The following is a 12,087-nucleotide window of genomic DNA, read 5'->3' as shown; positions in this document are numbered from 1 at the left end:
AAAAAAAGCTTCCAGTATTTGCCATACCTAAATGAACAGATCTTGTTCATCTCTGCTACCATTCTCCACTCTTCAGAATTGCCCTGTGACTTTGTTCCTGTGTCCTTGACGGTTCTGTTCTTTTTGTTTGTTTTACTGGCAGTTGTTCCTGACTTTTTGTGCCAGGAAGTTGAGAAGAATGATCTTCTGCGGCACTGTAATGCTTGTCAGCTCTTTCCAGTCTTGAGTTTTAATGAACAGTTTAGTTCCTTGTCTCCGTGTTTCTCCCTCTGCTGTTTTTCTGCTGCTCTAGAGCTTTCCCTGTGTGAGCAAGGGAGTGCCTGACAGAAAGACAGCATTTCTGTCCTGCCTAAATAATTCCCTCTGCACTTAACCAGCCCCCTCTTTCTCATTCCTTCTCTTTCTTCCTAAAGAAGCTAGAAAAAAATGTCGCATCCCTAGGCCCCTTCATACTTGTCTGTGTATCTGTATTACAACAGCAGTGTTTAGCACTTGCATAATCTTGCTCCTCTGCATAATCGCTGTAATCATTTATGCATCTGTTTTATAACAGGGGAGGGTCATGTTCTGAGATGGAGCAGTTCTGACTCTCCTCTGAGCTTGGCTAACACTCAACATCACTCCGCAGTCCAGATAGTGAGCTCTATCTTACGTGTTGAAACGCAGAGCCGAAATCTGGCAGATTTGAGAACTACTTTGTGTTCCTTTTATTTCTGAGGAGTCGCTCAGCTTTAGGAAGGGACAGCAGTAAAAGGGCAGCACAGCTGGATCCTGGCTCCTCCTGTCTCTAAACACTTTAGGACAAGTGAGCTGGTAGTAGTTACACTTCCTCGGGAGGAAGCAAGCTGAGATCTAGTGCCAAAATTACTTTCCTGAGCCCAAAGATCACAGGGTGACTCGAGAGCCTCAGAGATCCTGACTGTCCTCTGCTCATCTCTCCAGTCTCCGCTGCGCTGCAGATACACCTGCAGTGCTGAAAGGCCTTCTTTCCTTACCTGAAGATTAACAAACTTCTGGTAGAGGGAGCATTTCCTGCCAGGTTTCTATATTAAGTAGTGGTTTAGATGCTGGCTGTAGCAAGCAGGGATCCTACAGAGATGTGTGAGCAGTGTCTGTGTTAAAGAGGTCAAAGAGCTGCATCATCTGCAGTCGGGGCAGCACTGAGCCCAGTGTGCAGCACCACAGCAGCACGAGGGGCCATGCTGAGATCTCGGGGTGGAGCTTTTTTCCTCCTTCATCCCTCTTTTCCTTCTCTCAGTCCTGACCTAGTTTATTAGTGTTAATTTTATTAGTGCATCTGCTTCGTTTTTGTGATTATTAAATGCTTTTGGGGCTTCATAATTTGATTATTTCAGTGCCTTTCTCAATATAATTGAAGCTCGAATTAACGTAGCCCGAAAACATACTTTATTCTAACTTGATAAATCTTGCACAGCTAACCAATTTATGTTAATACTTTTCTTTTTTTCTTTGCAACCTTGCTCTTATGTAATTTGGTTAGCTGTGAAATCTTTTTATTTTTTATCCAGTGACTGAAGTTGGCATCTCTGCCTACTAGATCTCTTTATATTTTAATGTTTTAAACATTTAATGTTTAGGGCTTAGTATGACATATCTTATCCTTTGGGTAGGAGGGTGACAATCCAATTGGGCATCCACTGATTGTCTCGCTCTGTTAATTTGCATCATTGCCTACTGCTGTGCCAGTTTCTCTTACAGTACCTTTTCATGTCTGTGCTTTCGTATTGTTGCTAGTTAGTCTTGTCTCAGGTGCTGTGTTACTTTCCTCATTCCCTTTCTGTGCCATCTCTTTCACGGTCTTTCATTTCCTGCTGCATTTTTTTCCTTTATCGTTCATTGCTGCTATGAAATAGAATTGCTTTCCTGTGGTATGGGAGGAAGGTTTCCTGTGCCAAAAAGAAGCAAGGGCTGGGAGTCTTGTCAGGAGTCACTTCAGATCCTCCTGGGTTAAAAAGCCTAAAGTTTTTGCTGGTTCAACATGAAGCAACTCAGAAGTTCTTTGTCTCCAGAGTGACGACTTGCTAAAATGTAGTCCTGGAAATGTGATGGCACACTTTTCCTGAGCCTGTTCTTTTTGTTCCTACATCTACAGTAATGGTGTTGTGGCAGTTGTACCAATCTTGTCACAGGTACATGGCGTGCATCTTCATGGACAGTTTGAGTCACATGTTAGTGTATTGCTGAAAGGAAGGATGTAAATTGCAGCTCAGCTGAAGTCCAGCATGGGTGGACAGTGATAGGACAAGGGGGAATGGTTTTAAACTAAGACGGGGGAGGTTTAGGTCAGATATTAGGAGGAATTTTTTCACACAGAGGGTGGTGAAGCACTGGAACAGGTTGCCCAAGGAGGCTGTGGATGCCCCATCCCCAGAGGCATTCAAGGCCAGGCTGGATGTGGCTCTGGGCAGCCAGGTCTGGTGGTTGGCAGCCCTGCCCACGACAGGGGGGCTGAAACTAGGTGATCTATGAGATCCTTTTCAACCCAGGTCATTCTATTATTCTATTCTATGCTTTTTTATATCCTTGATGATAGATTGCAGAATTTTATAGAGTTCTAAGTTGGCAGACTAGTGTAGATGACTGCAGAATGTGCTGTAAACTGACTTTCACCTGGAAACTGGGAAAACCTGACATGTGATTGGACAAGGAGTGGAATGGACAGTAAGAGTGAAGGCTTACTGTGCATGCTGTAGTGCCCCAGAGAGTTTCCATTACTACTTTTGATGCAATGCAATGTACTAGCACGGGGCACAAAGCTATAGCATCCAGTCTTATGCGCTGTGGGATTTGTCTTTTTCATTTTCTGTGTAATCAAAAGGTACAGAATTGATTGTATTTGTTCTCTTTTCTCAGTGTGAACTCAAGAACTAGAAGAGTAACAGTGTGTTATGGTGTAAAAAGGACTTGAAATCTTGCTGGATTATTTTTTTATTATTATTTTTATTTATTTATTTATTTATTTATTTATTTTTGGTGCTTAAAAGTGGAATTGGAAATAGCAACACTCTTCCTGTTTGTTGCACTGATGCTTCTCCATTTTCTGATCAATATCAGGTTATGAGAAATAAGGAGCTAAGGGATGTCCATGGCTCAGGGGATCAGTAAGTGGCTTTAGAGCCTTTCGCCTTCAGGTTGCCAGTCTCTCACCAGTCACCTATGAGCAATTGGCAGTAATTTGGTGTTCTCTTCAGAGAAACCAAAACCAAATTAAGGCCTTTCTTGTAGAAGCTTTCCCCCGAGAACAGAGTGAAGGTGATTAAAAGTGATGTGGGAAGCTGGATGAGGCCTTCTGTGATCCCCAGGCTCTCTGGATATGCAGCTGATCTTGGTCGAGAGAGTTGGTCAGCCAAGTGCCTTTGATTAGTGACACTAGTCCATTTAAGAAATGTCCAGAAATGGTCCTTGGTTCAGAGCAATTAGAAAATGTTCCATATCAGGCTCCTCCAAGCAGGTAACTCTTTCATTATGTCCTTACTTTCTAACGTGCTCAAAAACTTCAAGGAAAGAAAATCATAAATACTCTAATTCAAAAGTGTATCATGTGCAGCTGGGTAGAGTATACAGAATTTTAATGAAGAGACATTTTAAAGATGTCTGGATTGATATTTTTCACTTTAAGATATAGTTTCTGAAATGTAAGTTTGGATGTGTCCATGTTTATTCTGTCCTGAAGCACTTTCCAAGATGCTTGTGAAATGGAATGGTTGTGCTTAAAGGACAACAAAAAATATGTTTTATTCAGTTTAAAGAAGTGTTTGGCACACAGCATTTCAGGCATTCACTGCTTCGTATTTGTACTTAGTTGTACCTACTATGCCAGAAAAGGAAAACATTATTTTTGATCACATGAAAAAAGGAAGCAATTCATATAGTGTTTTCTACAGAGAGTTCTTGGTTTTCTTATGTGGCAGGGACTCTGTAGTTGATGACGATGCCAAGTTTCATGCAGTGAAAGGCAGCCTTCTGTCCATGTTAACAAATAGACAGTGATGGTACTTCTCAAAGATTACACATGTGGTCTCGCATTTTCAGTAACATTTTTGAGACAATAAGAGCAAATTGTGCAAGATAACTGGAGACAGGATCAATCTGTGCTACATAGATCAGAATTTTAAAGGTGGGAGGGTCTTTTCATCTTGAAAGGATTGAGCTTTCCAGCTCCAGTGGAGACTACCAGACTAGTTCTTTTATACAAGTTGAACATCCCAGATAGTCAGTAAGCTGCTGCATTGCTATTTGGTACTTGTGCTTTCATCCAGTGTGAAAGATGGACAGGAAGGGCCAGCCTGGGATTTAGATTTGTAAAGATCAGGAGCTGTGCCTGTTATGCTGGCCAAGCAGATTTTAAAACTTTACTATTTGGAATTTTCCTCTGCAGGTGGAAGGAGGAAGGAAAATCTGTCCTAATGATGCCCCTGAAATATAGAATTAAAATAGCTGCATGATGAGGACAAGGAACTGTGGATTTTTCTTCATAATATTAATAATAATGCCATATTGAAGTGTAGTTTCATTTCTGCCATTTAAAAGCCTATTAAGCTGCTATCATGGTAAATAGGTTATTAGCATTGACAATGAATGTCACTTGTATCATTGAAAATTCTTTTATTTCCCTTAGTATCTCTTAAATGCTCAGCATAATGTCCTGATCCTAAGTTTTCGATCAAGGGAACCATATCATATACTTTCAGAAAATAAGTAAAACTTCATTTTCTTCTTTTTGCGATTATTTCCCAAGATTAGTGAATTAATAAACATGTTACTGCAGTATACAGAGATCTGTCCACCAAATGATTTATTTCACTTTGCTGCATTTGGAATAAAATTAGTTTTCTTTATGGACAGTTAAACTACTATCAAAATGGTAACCAGAAATTCTTGTCCTTAATTAAGCCGGTAGTCATGTTTCTAATAGAGGCATCAGAGAAAATCTTGAATGTACCTATTTGATTTATGTGCATGCATATCAGCAGTAATTCTACTGAAGTTTATGGAGTTCAGCCATCAATGAGAGCAGCTCCAAAACAACAGGCTGAAAGGAAAAAATTAAGTGTTTTGACTTTTTGATTTCTCTTGTTTTTAAGATATTTTAGAATCATTTCTACTTCCTATGCAGGAAAAAATCAGTGCAAAGGTATAGAAATAATCAAAGTTGCATTCGTATAATCTTTCCAGATCTTAAAATGCTCTGAATATAGGGGTTTTTAATTTGATTGCTCGTTGTGGCTATGTTCTAGCAGTGTTGTAGTTGTTCAACAGGGCACATCAACGGTGTAGGACAATTGCAGAAAGACAGAACAGAGCAGAAGATAATGCTGCAGAAGTGAAATTTGATTTATACTATCCTGACCTTTTTTGAAATGCACCATCTTTTAAAGGACACAGAGAGCTCTCATCTATTGAAGATGGGTATCTTCAATATCCTGTGTCCCTTTTCAGCTTGCTGGATCATTTTTAACATATATAGTGAGAATAAAAAGCCTTACCCACAAAATTGCACAAAATCTTAGTACTGTTGTGGATAAAGAATGAGAAGGTCAAGGATCTTCTGCTGACTTGTTAAGTTATGTCCAGGTCATTTAGAGTGAGTTCTTGTGAGGTGTTTGAGTGTTGTGACACTCTGTGCCTAATGACTTGGTCTCTTGGAGCTGTGGAAGTCAGTTCAGTTATGTAAAGGGAGGGCAGTTTGGTTCCTAGGTGTTCTTTAGTAGTTTGAGAATGATGATTCTTTTTGGACTGTCCAACAGCACACAGGCACATAGAATGGGCCTGACTGTGGAGTATTATTATATTTCTTTATAACTCAATCATCTGAAGACTGGGAATAAGAATGCTTCTTTCCTCTTGTGTATTTAAGCTGTAACCTCCTTGGAGCACTCAGTGTTTGCTTATGGCGTGCTCAGGAAGTCAGAGCTGTAGTCCCATGTAGGACATCTCTTTGAACTGGGCTGTCACAGTAGTAAAGACTATAAGAACTGCCTGTGATATCTGGATTTTCTTCAGCTGCTTTTATTGAGACATATGTGTTATTTACTTTGTATGGTCTGATGGAACAGATGGGAAGGTAATGTCTGGGCTCATATGAGAGTCATTTTGCATTTCCTTGAGAGCTACCACAAGTGACTGAGTTGCATTGTTACCTGTGTGTGCTTAAGGTCCTACGTCTTGGAAAATATCTCAGTGACAGGCCTTTGCAATAAGCTGCTATTTCAGCCACTGCATTGAAGTGAAGTCTGTGACATGATCTGACTTAGCTTTGCCACTCTGTGTATTGCTCTTTGTTCCCCTTTCCATTAGCCAAGCATGCAGTTTAGCCAGCTATAATGTCTTCAAAAACTCAGCTCGGCACAGAATGCTCTGTGGCACTGCTGGCTCTGTATTTGAAAACCTAAGAAGCTGTGAATTTGATGATAAATTTCACTTCTCTTCTACCTTTTTTCAACAAATGTCAAATATTCCTGAATTTGCTCACTCCTGCAACATGATTCTGATGATGGAGAAGGCAAATAATTCTTAGGTTTTTTTGAATTTTTAGTGTTTGAAGGAAACTTGCCAAGTGAAGCTTAGTGCCTGGATCCAGCTCAGCTCACGCTGGAAGGAATGTTAGTTCTGGTCAAAATCATCATAGCCAATGCCCAGCATTTTAAAAATACAGACTATGGGCTTGGCTTTCTTTGGTTCTACTTCTAAGCTATATTTTTACATAGCCACAAGAGTAAAACATTACTTTTTAAACCTGTGAAATCTTTACACTCATGTCAGAATCCGGGCAAAAAACAAACGAGTCTGCTAAATATGGAAAGGTGAACCAGCAATGCAGAAAGCCATTTTCTTTTTCTTCCTGATAAAAGATTTGAAACAGTTTAGTCCTTGCGTTGCTGAAGTGTTTCTGGATTTGGCTAACACTTCCCAGATCCTTTGCTTCTTAGAAGCAAAGCTGAGTTCCCTGTGAAAGTAAGAGGCAAAAGAACAAAGCCCTGCCCATATACGTGCAGCTGCATGTGTGTTCTGCAAGCTGTGCTTTATGATGAGTCCTGCACTTGAAATTATCATTTGGGGCTATGACTATAGCAAAGAGGACAAGGACTGTGTTGCCAAGAGGACTAAACAGGCCCTTTATGGCTTTGTGGTTAAAAGGAGAAGGCAGCAGCTCTGGGTGGACAGTTGGAGCAATTCAGTTGTGATGAATTTCTTGCTCACTGGGGGTTCTCTCATTTGGAGTGACTGATGTCTTCTTCTCAGAAGATTATTTCACTTTTTTATTCTTCCCGTTCTTTCTCCATCACCCCACAAACAAAGGAACTGAGATTTCCTGGGTTGAATCTACCTGTTTTGGGGTTTTCTTTTTTCCTTTATTGAAGGGAGCCAAAAAAACAAAGTATGAAAAGGGATCATCTTACCTCTCTAGTGACATAGGTTTATTTAGCTGCTGGGCAGAGGAGATTGAAACTGTCTTCTTTATTTCTCAAAGACAGGATGCAGAGGAGCCACTGTTTGAGTCTTGCTGTGCTAGATTAGATTATGCCCAGGTAATAAGTGACTGACACTGCGCTCTTCACTGATTTTTGTAATTATTCTGTACAGTCCTGGTCTTTCTGCATTCCGGAACTCCAGAGTGTAATAACAATATAAAGTTGTACGTGCAATTTTCACTTTTCCAGATGGTGTACTTGTAAAGGGTTGCCTCAAGCAAAAGAAGTTATCTTTCAACCTGCGAAGGAATACTCTGATACCCACATACGCTATTATGTTTTGTAACTCAGTTCATTAAATGTGCAAAGGGAAAACTTCGAGTTCTAATGACCATATTTAATTTTTAAAAAGCTTGTATTAATGGAACAAATAGTTTATGCATGTTTATATATATGCTTTCTGTCAAGAAAACCACCCAAAGACTGAAAATAAACTGTTGTTCCCCAACATTTTCCTGAAAGTAAATCATGGCATGATACAACACCGTTTTTCCAGCCACTCTTTGGTTAACATCTTGAAGAATGGAAAATGAGAAGAATGCTGGAAGAATTAGCACTTCAGGGTCTCCTTTCATTCATCAAAGAGATGTATTTTCAAGCTTAGTATAGTCTCACATGTGCTGCTATCAGCAAAATCATTACATTAGGAGTTTCCCAAAGTTAGTAGAGAATTAATGGAGACTTTCTCTAAAACTCCAAAGACAATCATAAAGATGTCAAAGATCTCCTTTGATCTTCTGTTTGTTTTCTGTAATTCCTCTGATAAAGGCACAGATTATTCACTATAACAGAACAAGGCATGGTTTTATGAAGCAGCATTCTGCCACTAAGAATGCGTGCCAGAATAAACCCTTGTCTTTAATGAGTACAACTTAAATGTTACTCTGACACCAAAGAATGAAGTTGGGTTTCTAGGTAGAATTGAACTTCTGTTCTTATTTCACCTATTTGAATTTCCTCTTCCTATTCCACTGTTTTTATGTTTACTTAGAGAACATAGGGTTTCCTCCTTACTTATTCTATAGGATTTTGATCTGAGTTGAAGAAACAATTCCATACTTCAAGAAAAAAAAAAAAAGTTTATTTGTCACAGTGTGCTAGCATGCTTAGGGGATGCCTCTTTGATCCAGTCCAAGTTGTGATGGTTTTGAGAACTGGTAAGCGTACTTTAAGCCAAATTGCTGAAGGCATTTTGGGATGTAAGGATATGATGCCACTTTTGTGGGAAAAAAAAGCTCCACTGGTATGTGGTAATCAGGGACCTCTTTCTCAAGATTCATGCCGGAAGAAGACAGCTTCTGTTTTTGAATATTTCATGCTTGTCACAGGTGGTGTCACATTTTATCTTTCTTCTTTGTATGCTATCTTGCATTTTCTGTGTTGACTGTATATGCATATCATGAAGAAAGAAGTTACATTCCAGGTTTTGAGTTTCAAAAATATGTGAAGAATTTGACTGAAGAACCATCACAGATATGTTTGGGGCCATATTTTGATTTTGTATCATTGCTGGCTCAGTCTTCTTACATAGTGAGCGCTCTGCCAAATCCCAGCTGATGAAATTAGATACTACACATCAAAAAACAGGAATGTTACAGGTTAGGTTTATTTAGGAAGGAATAAACATGTCCATCCAGCTCCATGTGAAGAATTTTTTTTCTTAGGGAAACACAGCAGTTTCCTTTGTCTCAAATGCACTTAAAGTCTTTGTGAGAAATAATGAGATAGTTCCAGGAGGGATAGGAAAAAGTATCTTGGAATACCTGTTTGTTGTCCATAGAGTGATGCATAACATGCTAACTGTGAGCCAGCAATAGTCTCACAGCACCTTGGGTTGTATTAGTAGTGGGGTCAGCAGGCTGAGGGAGGTGATCCTTCTCCCCTGCTCAGCTCTGACAAGATGCATCCGGAGGGCTGCGTATGTTTATGCTTATGCTTAATTACAAAACAGTTTTCCTCTTGATTCTGCTTCAAATGGTTTTCTTTGGGCAGTTCGCTTCACATGTCATTGATGGATCTGCTGTACTAATTCTCAGTCATTGCCCAAAGTTTACAGATCTGGTTTGTTGTTATTGTTTGTTCAGTTTTTTTTTTACTATTATTTTCCCTTACTTTTATTCCCTGTTACATAATTCTTGTTCAGACTAAATTTAGTATTTTCTTTCCAATACTTAAACACTACATGAAGTGGGACAATATTATTTGTTACTTGGCATTTCAGTATCCTTTTAAGTTCAAAAATAAAATGGCATAAGGAAAATCATCCTATAACAGCTAGCTATTGGCTCTGCTCTTTGTGATGAAACACAATTTCGTGGATTAAGGCCATGAGGCTAAATGGTGCATATTTAAAGAATGCATCCTCTTGTATTTTTTCCTACTAAAAAAAGGCTTTGAATTCTCAACAAAGGATTTTATTTTTCAGGTTACTCTCTTTCACAGTCTCTGTTCTGCACTGCTTGAAGTTTCAGATTATCTGAAGAGCTGGTCATCTTTGAAATCTGACCTGAATAACCTTTTTCTGTAGAATCCACTAGTACTAACCAGTCAGAACAAAGAGGTGGTGCAAAATTTTGACACAGCCAATGTACAGAATTAGTATGACAGTTTTATATGATGCTGGAATAGTAACATCAGTTTTTGAATCCTACTGAAATAGCGTTTGTCACTTTTTCAAGCAAATATTTGTAAAAAGCTTGTAATAAATGGGGTGCATTGTAGTCCCAGGAGGAAATGAAAAATACCCGAGGCTTTCAGAAGGATTTCATTCACCTTCTTAGCAATTGTTTATATTGAAAGCTTGTGGTGTATGTTCTCAGTAATTATGCAAGCATGTTCATATTGTCTACCTAAGATGCTCAAATTGCTGGGTGACTTGCTTGTATGAGCAACCACTGGTTCTGTATACTTTTCACCTATTGCATTTGTTGTCATATTTATTACATGGTAAATGCTCCAAAAACAGCATAACTGTAATTAATGAGTTAATAAAATAAACAAATGTACTGGACTTTATATTTGGCAGATAGGGCATGCTAACTCTAAGCTCTGTGCTCATCCACTGCCAAGAACGGAACGTAGATGCTTTCTGTTACACTACTAAGAGCATATTTAATTAAGACAAAATGCATAATTATGCTTTTCAGTGTTACATAGTTCCTTCACAGATGAATCAGAATTTAATGTGATGGTCTCTGGTCTCCTTAGGTCTTTGCTGAATATTCCATTCTCCTGCTGTGTTACTTATTCATGCTCTTTCAGAAGCTTAATTGCATGCAGTGACATATTCAGAGATGATGCAAGCACATTGTCCCATAATCAAAAGTTTTGCTCACGGATATTCCATATTAAATATTAAAGGGCAAACGTGATGATTACTTACCTTAGTTGCTTTTTTTCTCCAGAAGTATATTCTTCATCAGAACAAGACTCTGTCTGAAACTTCAGTGTATTTCTTGATGGCTGGAGAAAAAGAGACCTTAGAATGTGTGATTCTTGGGATCCACAAGAGACTGTTTGCAAACACAGTCTTTTCTTGCCAAATAGCTGCACCTTCCTCTGCGGCCAGAGACTTTCAGAGACAACAAGGCTATCGTGTGACAGAAGAAGTGTGTGTGTGAGCTGATGCTTATGAAGTGTAGCCCTTTTTTTCTCCTTTCCCATGACATCTGGTCTAAAGAGTGGGATAAAGGCAGTCTGACTACCTTGTTTTACAGAATTGCAGGGGTTGGAAGGGACCTCAGGAGATCATCGAGTCCAACCCACTGCTAAAGCAGGTTCACTAGAGTAGGGTGCACAGGTGGGTCTTGAATATCTCTGTAGAAGGACACTCCAGAACATTTCTGGGCATGCTTTTCCAGTGCTCTGTCACTCTCACAGGAAATAAATTTTTCCTCCTGTCCAGAATGTTCCAGTTTGTGTCCATTGACCCTTGTTCTATTGCTGCATGCGCTGAAAAGAGACTGCATCCTTCAACTTAATGCCTGCATTTTTAGATATTTGTAAACAGCAATGACATTCCCCCCACTTAGCCTTCTCAAGACTGAAGTGTCCCAGGTCTCTTTTCAGCCTTTCCTCATAAAGCAGATGCTCCAATCTCCTTATCATTCTTACAGCTCTCCAGCTGGACTCTTTACCTCCCTCAACATGCTGGTCACACTCTTTAATGCACCGCAGGAGATCTTCTGTCTTCTTGGCCCCAGGAGCACCCTGGTGGCTCATTGCCAGCCTGTTGTTCACCTACGGCACCCAGGTTCTTCTCTACTGAGCTCCTTCCCAGCAGGTCCGCCTCTGACCTGTACCGATGAGGGATGCTCTTATCCCTCCCACAACTGCAGAACCCTGCACTTGCACTTGTCCCACCTCATCACCTTCCTTTCTGGCCAAAACAAGGGCTCGTCCGGGATTTGAACCCGGGACCTCTCGCACCCTAAGCGAGAATCATACCCCTAGACCAACGAGCCAACTTCATACACCTTTGTGGACTCACTCAGTCCAACAGGATGAGGGAAATGGCTTTAAACTGGAAACTGGTAGACTAGACTAGACTAGATCTTTGGAAGAAATCCTTTACTCTGAGGATGGTGAGACGCTG

The 12,087-nt window shown here is 39.9% G+C and overlaps 1 protein-coding gene and 1 non-coding gene across 4 annotated transcripts in view; one reads left to right on the top strand and one right to left on the bottom strand.

Moving 5' to 3' along the window:
* Nucleotides 1-12,087, top strand: part of FARS2 (phenylalanyl-tRNA synthetase 2, mitochondrial) — a 235,153-nt gene that overhangs the window by 101,565 nt on the left and 121,501 nt on the right. The gene's annotated exons all lie outside the window — the stretch shown is intronic.
* TRNAP-AGG lies at nt 11,885-11,956 on the bottom strand. Its single transcript has one exon. It is a non-coding gene; the product is annotated as a tRNA-Pro (tRNA).

This window comes from Meleagris gallopavo, chromosome 3 (genome assembly GCF_000146605.3).
Source record: "Meleagris gallopavo isolate NT-WF06-2002-E0010 breed Aviagen turkey brand Nicholas breeding stock chromosome 3, Turkey_5.1, whole genome shotgun sequence".
Lineage (NCBI taxonomy): Eukaryota > Metazoa > Chordata > Aves > Galliformes > Phasianidae > Meleagris > Meleagris gallopavo.
The sequence above is the reverse complement of the archived record's forward strand: the minus strand, read 5'-3'. Positions and strand labels throughout refer to the sequence as shown.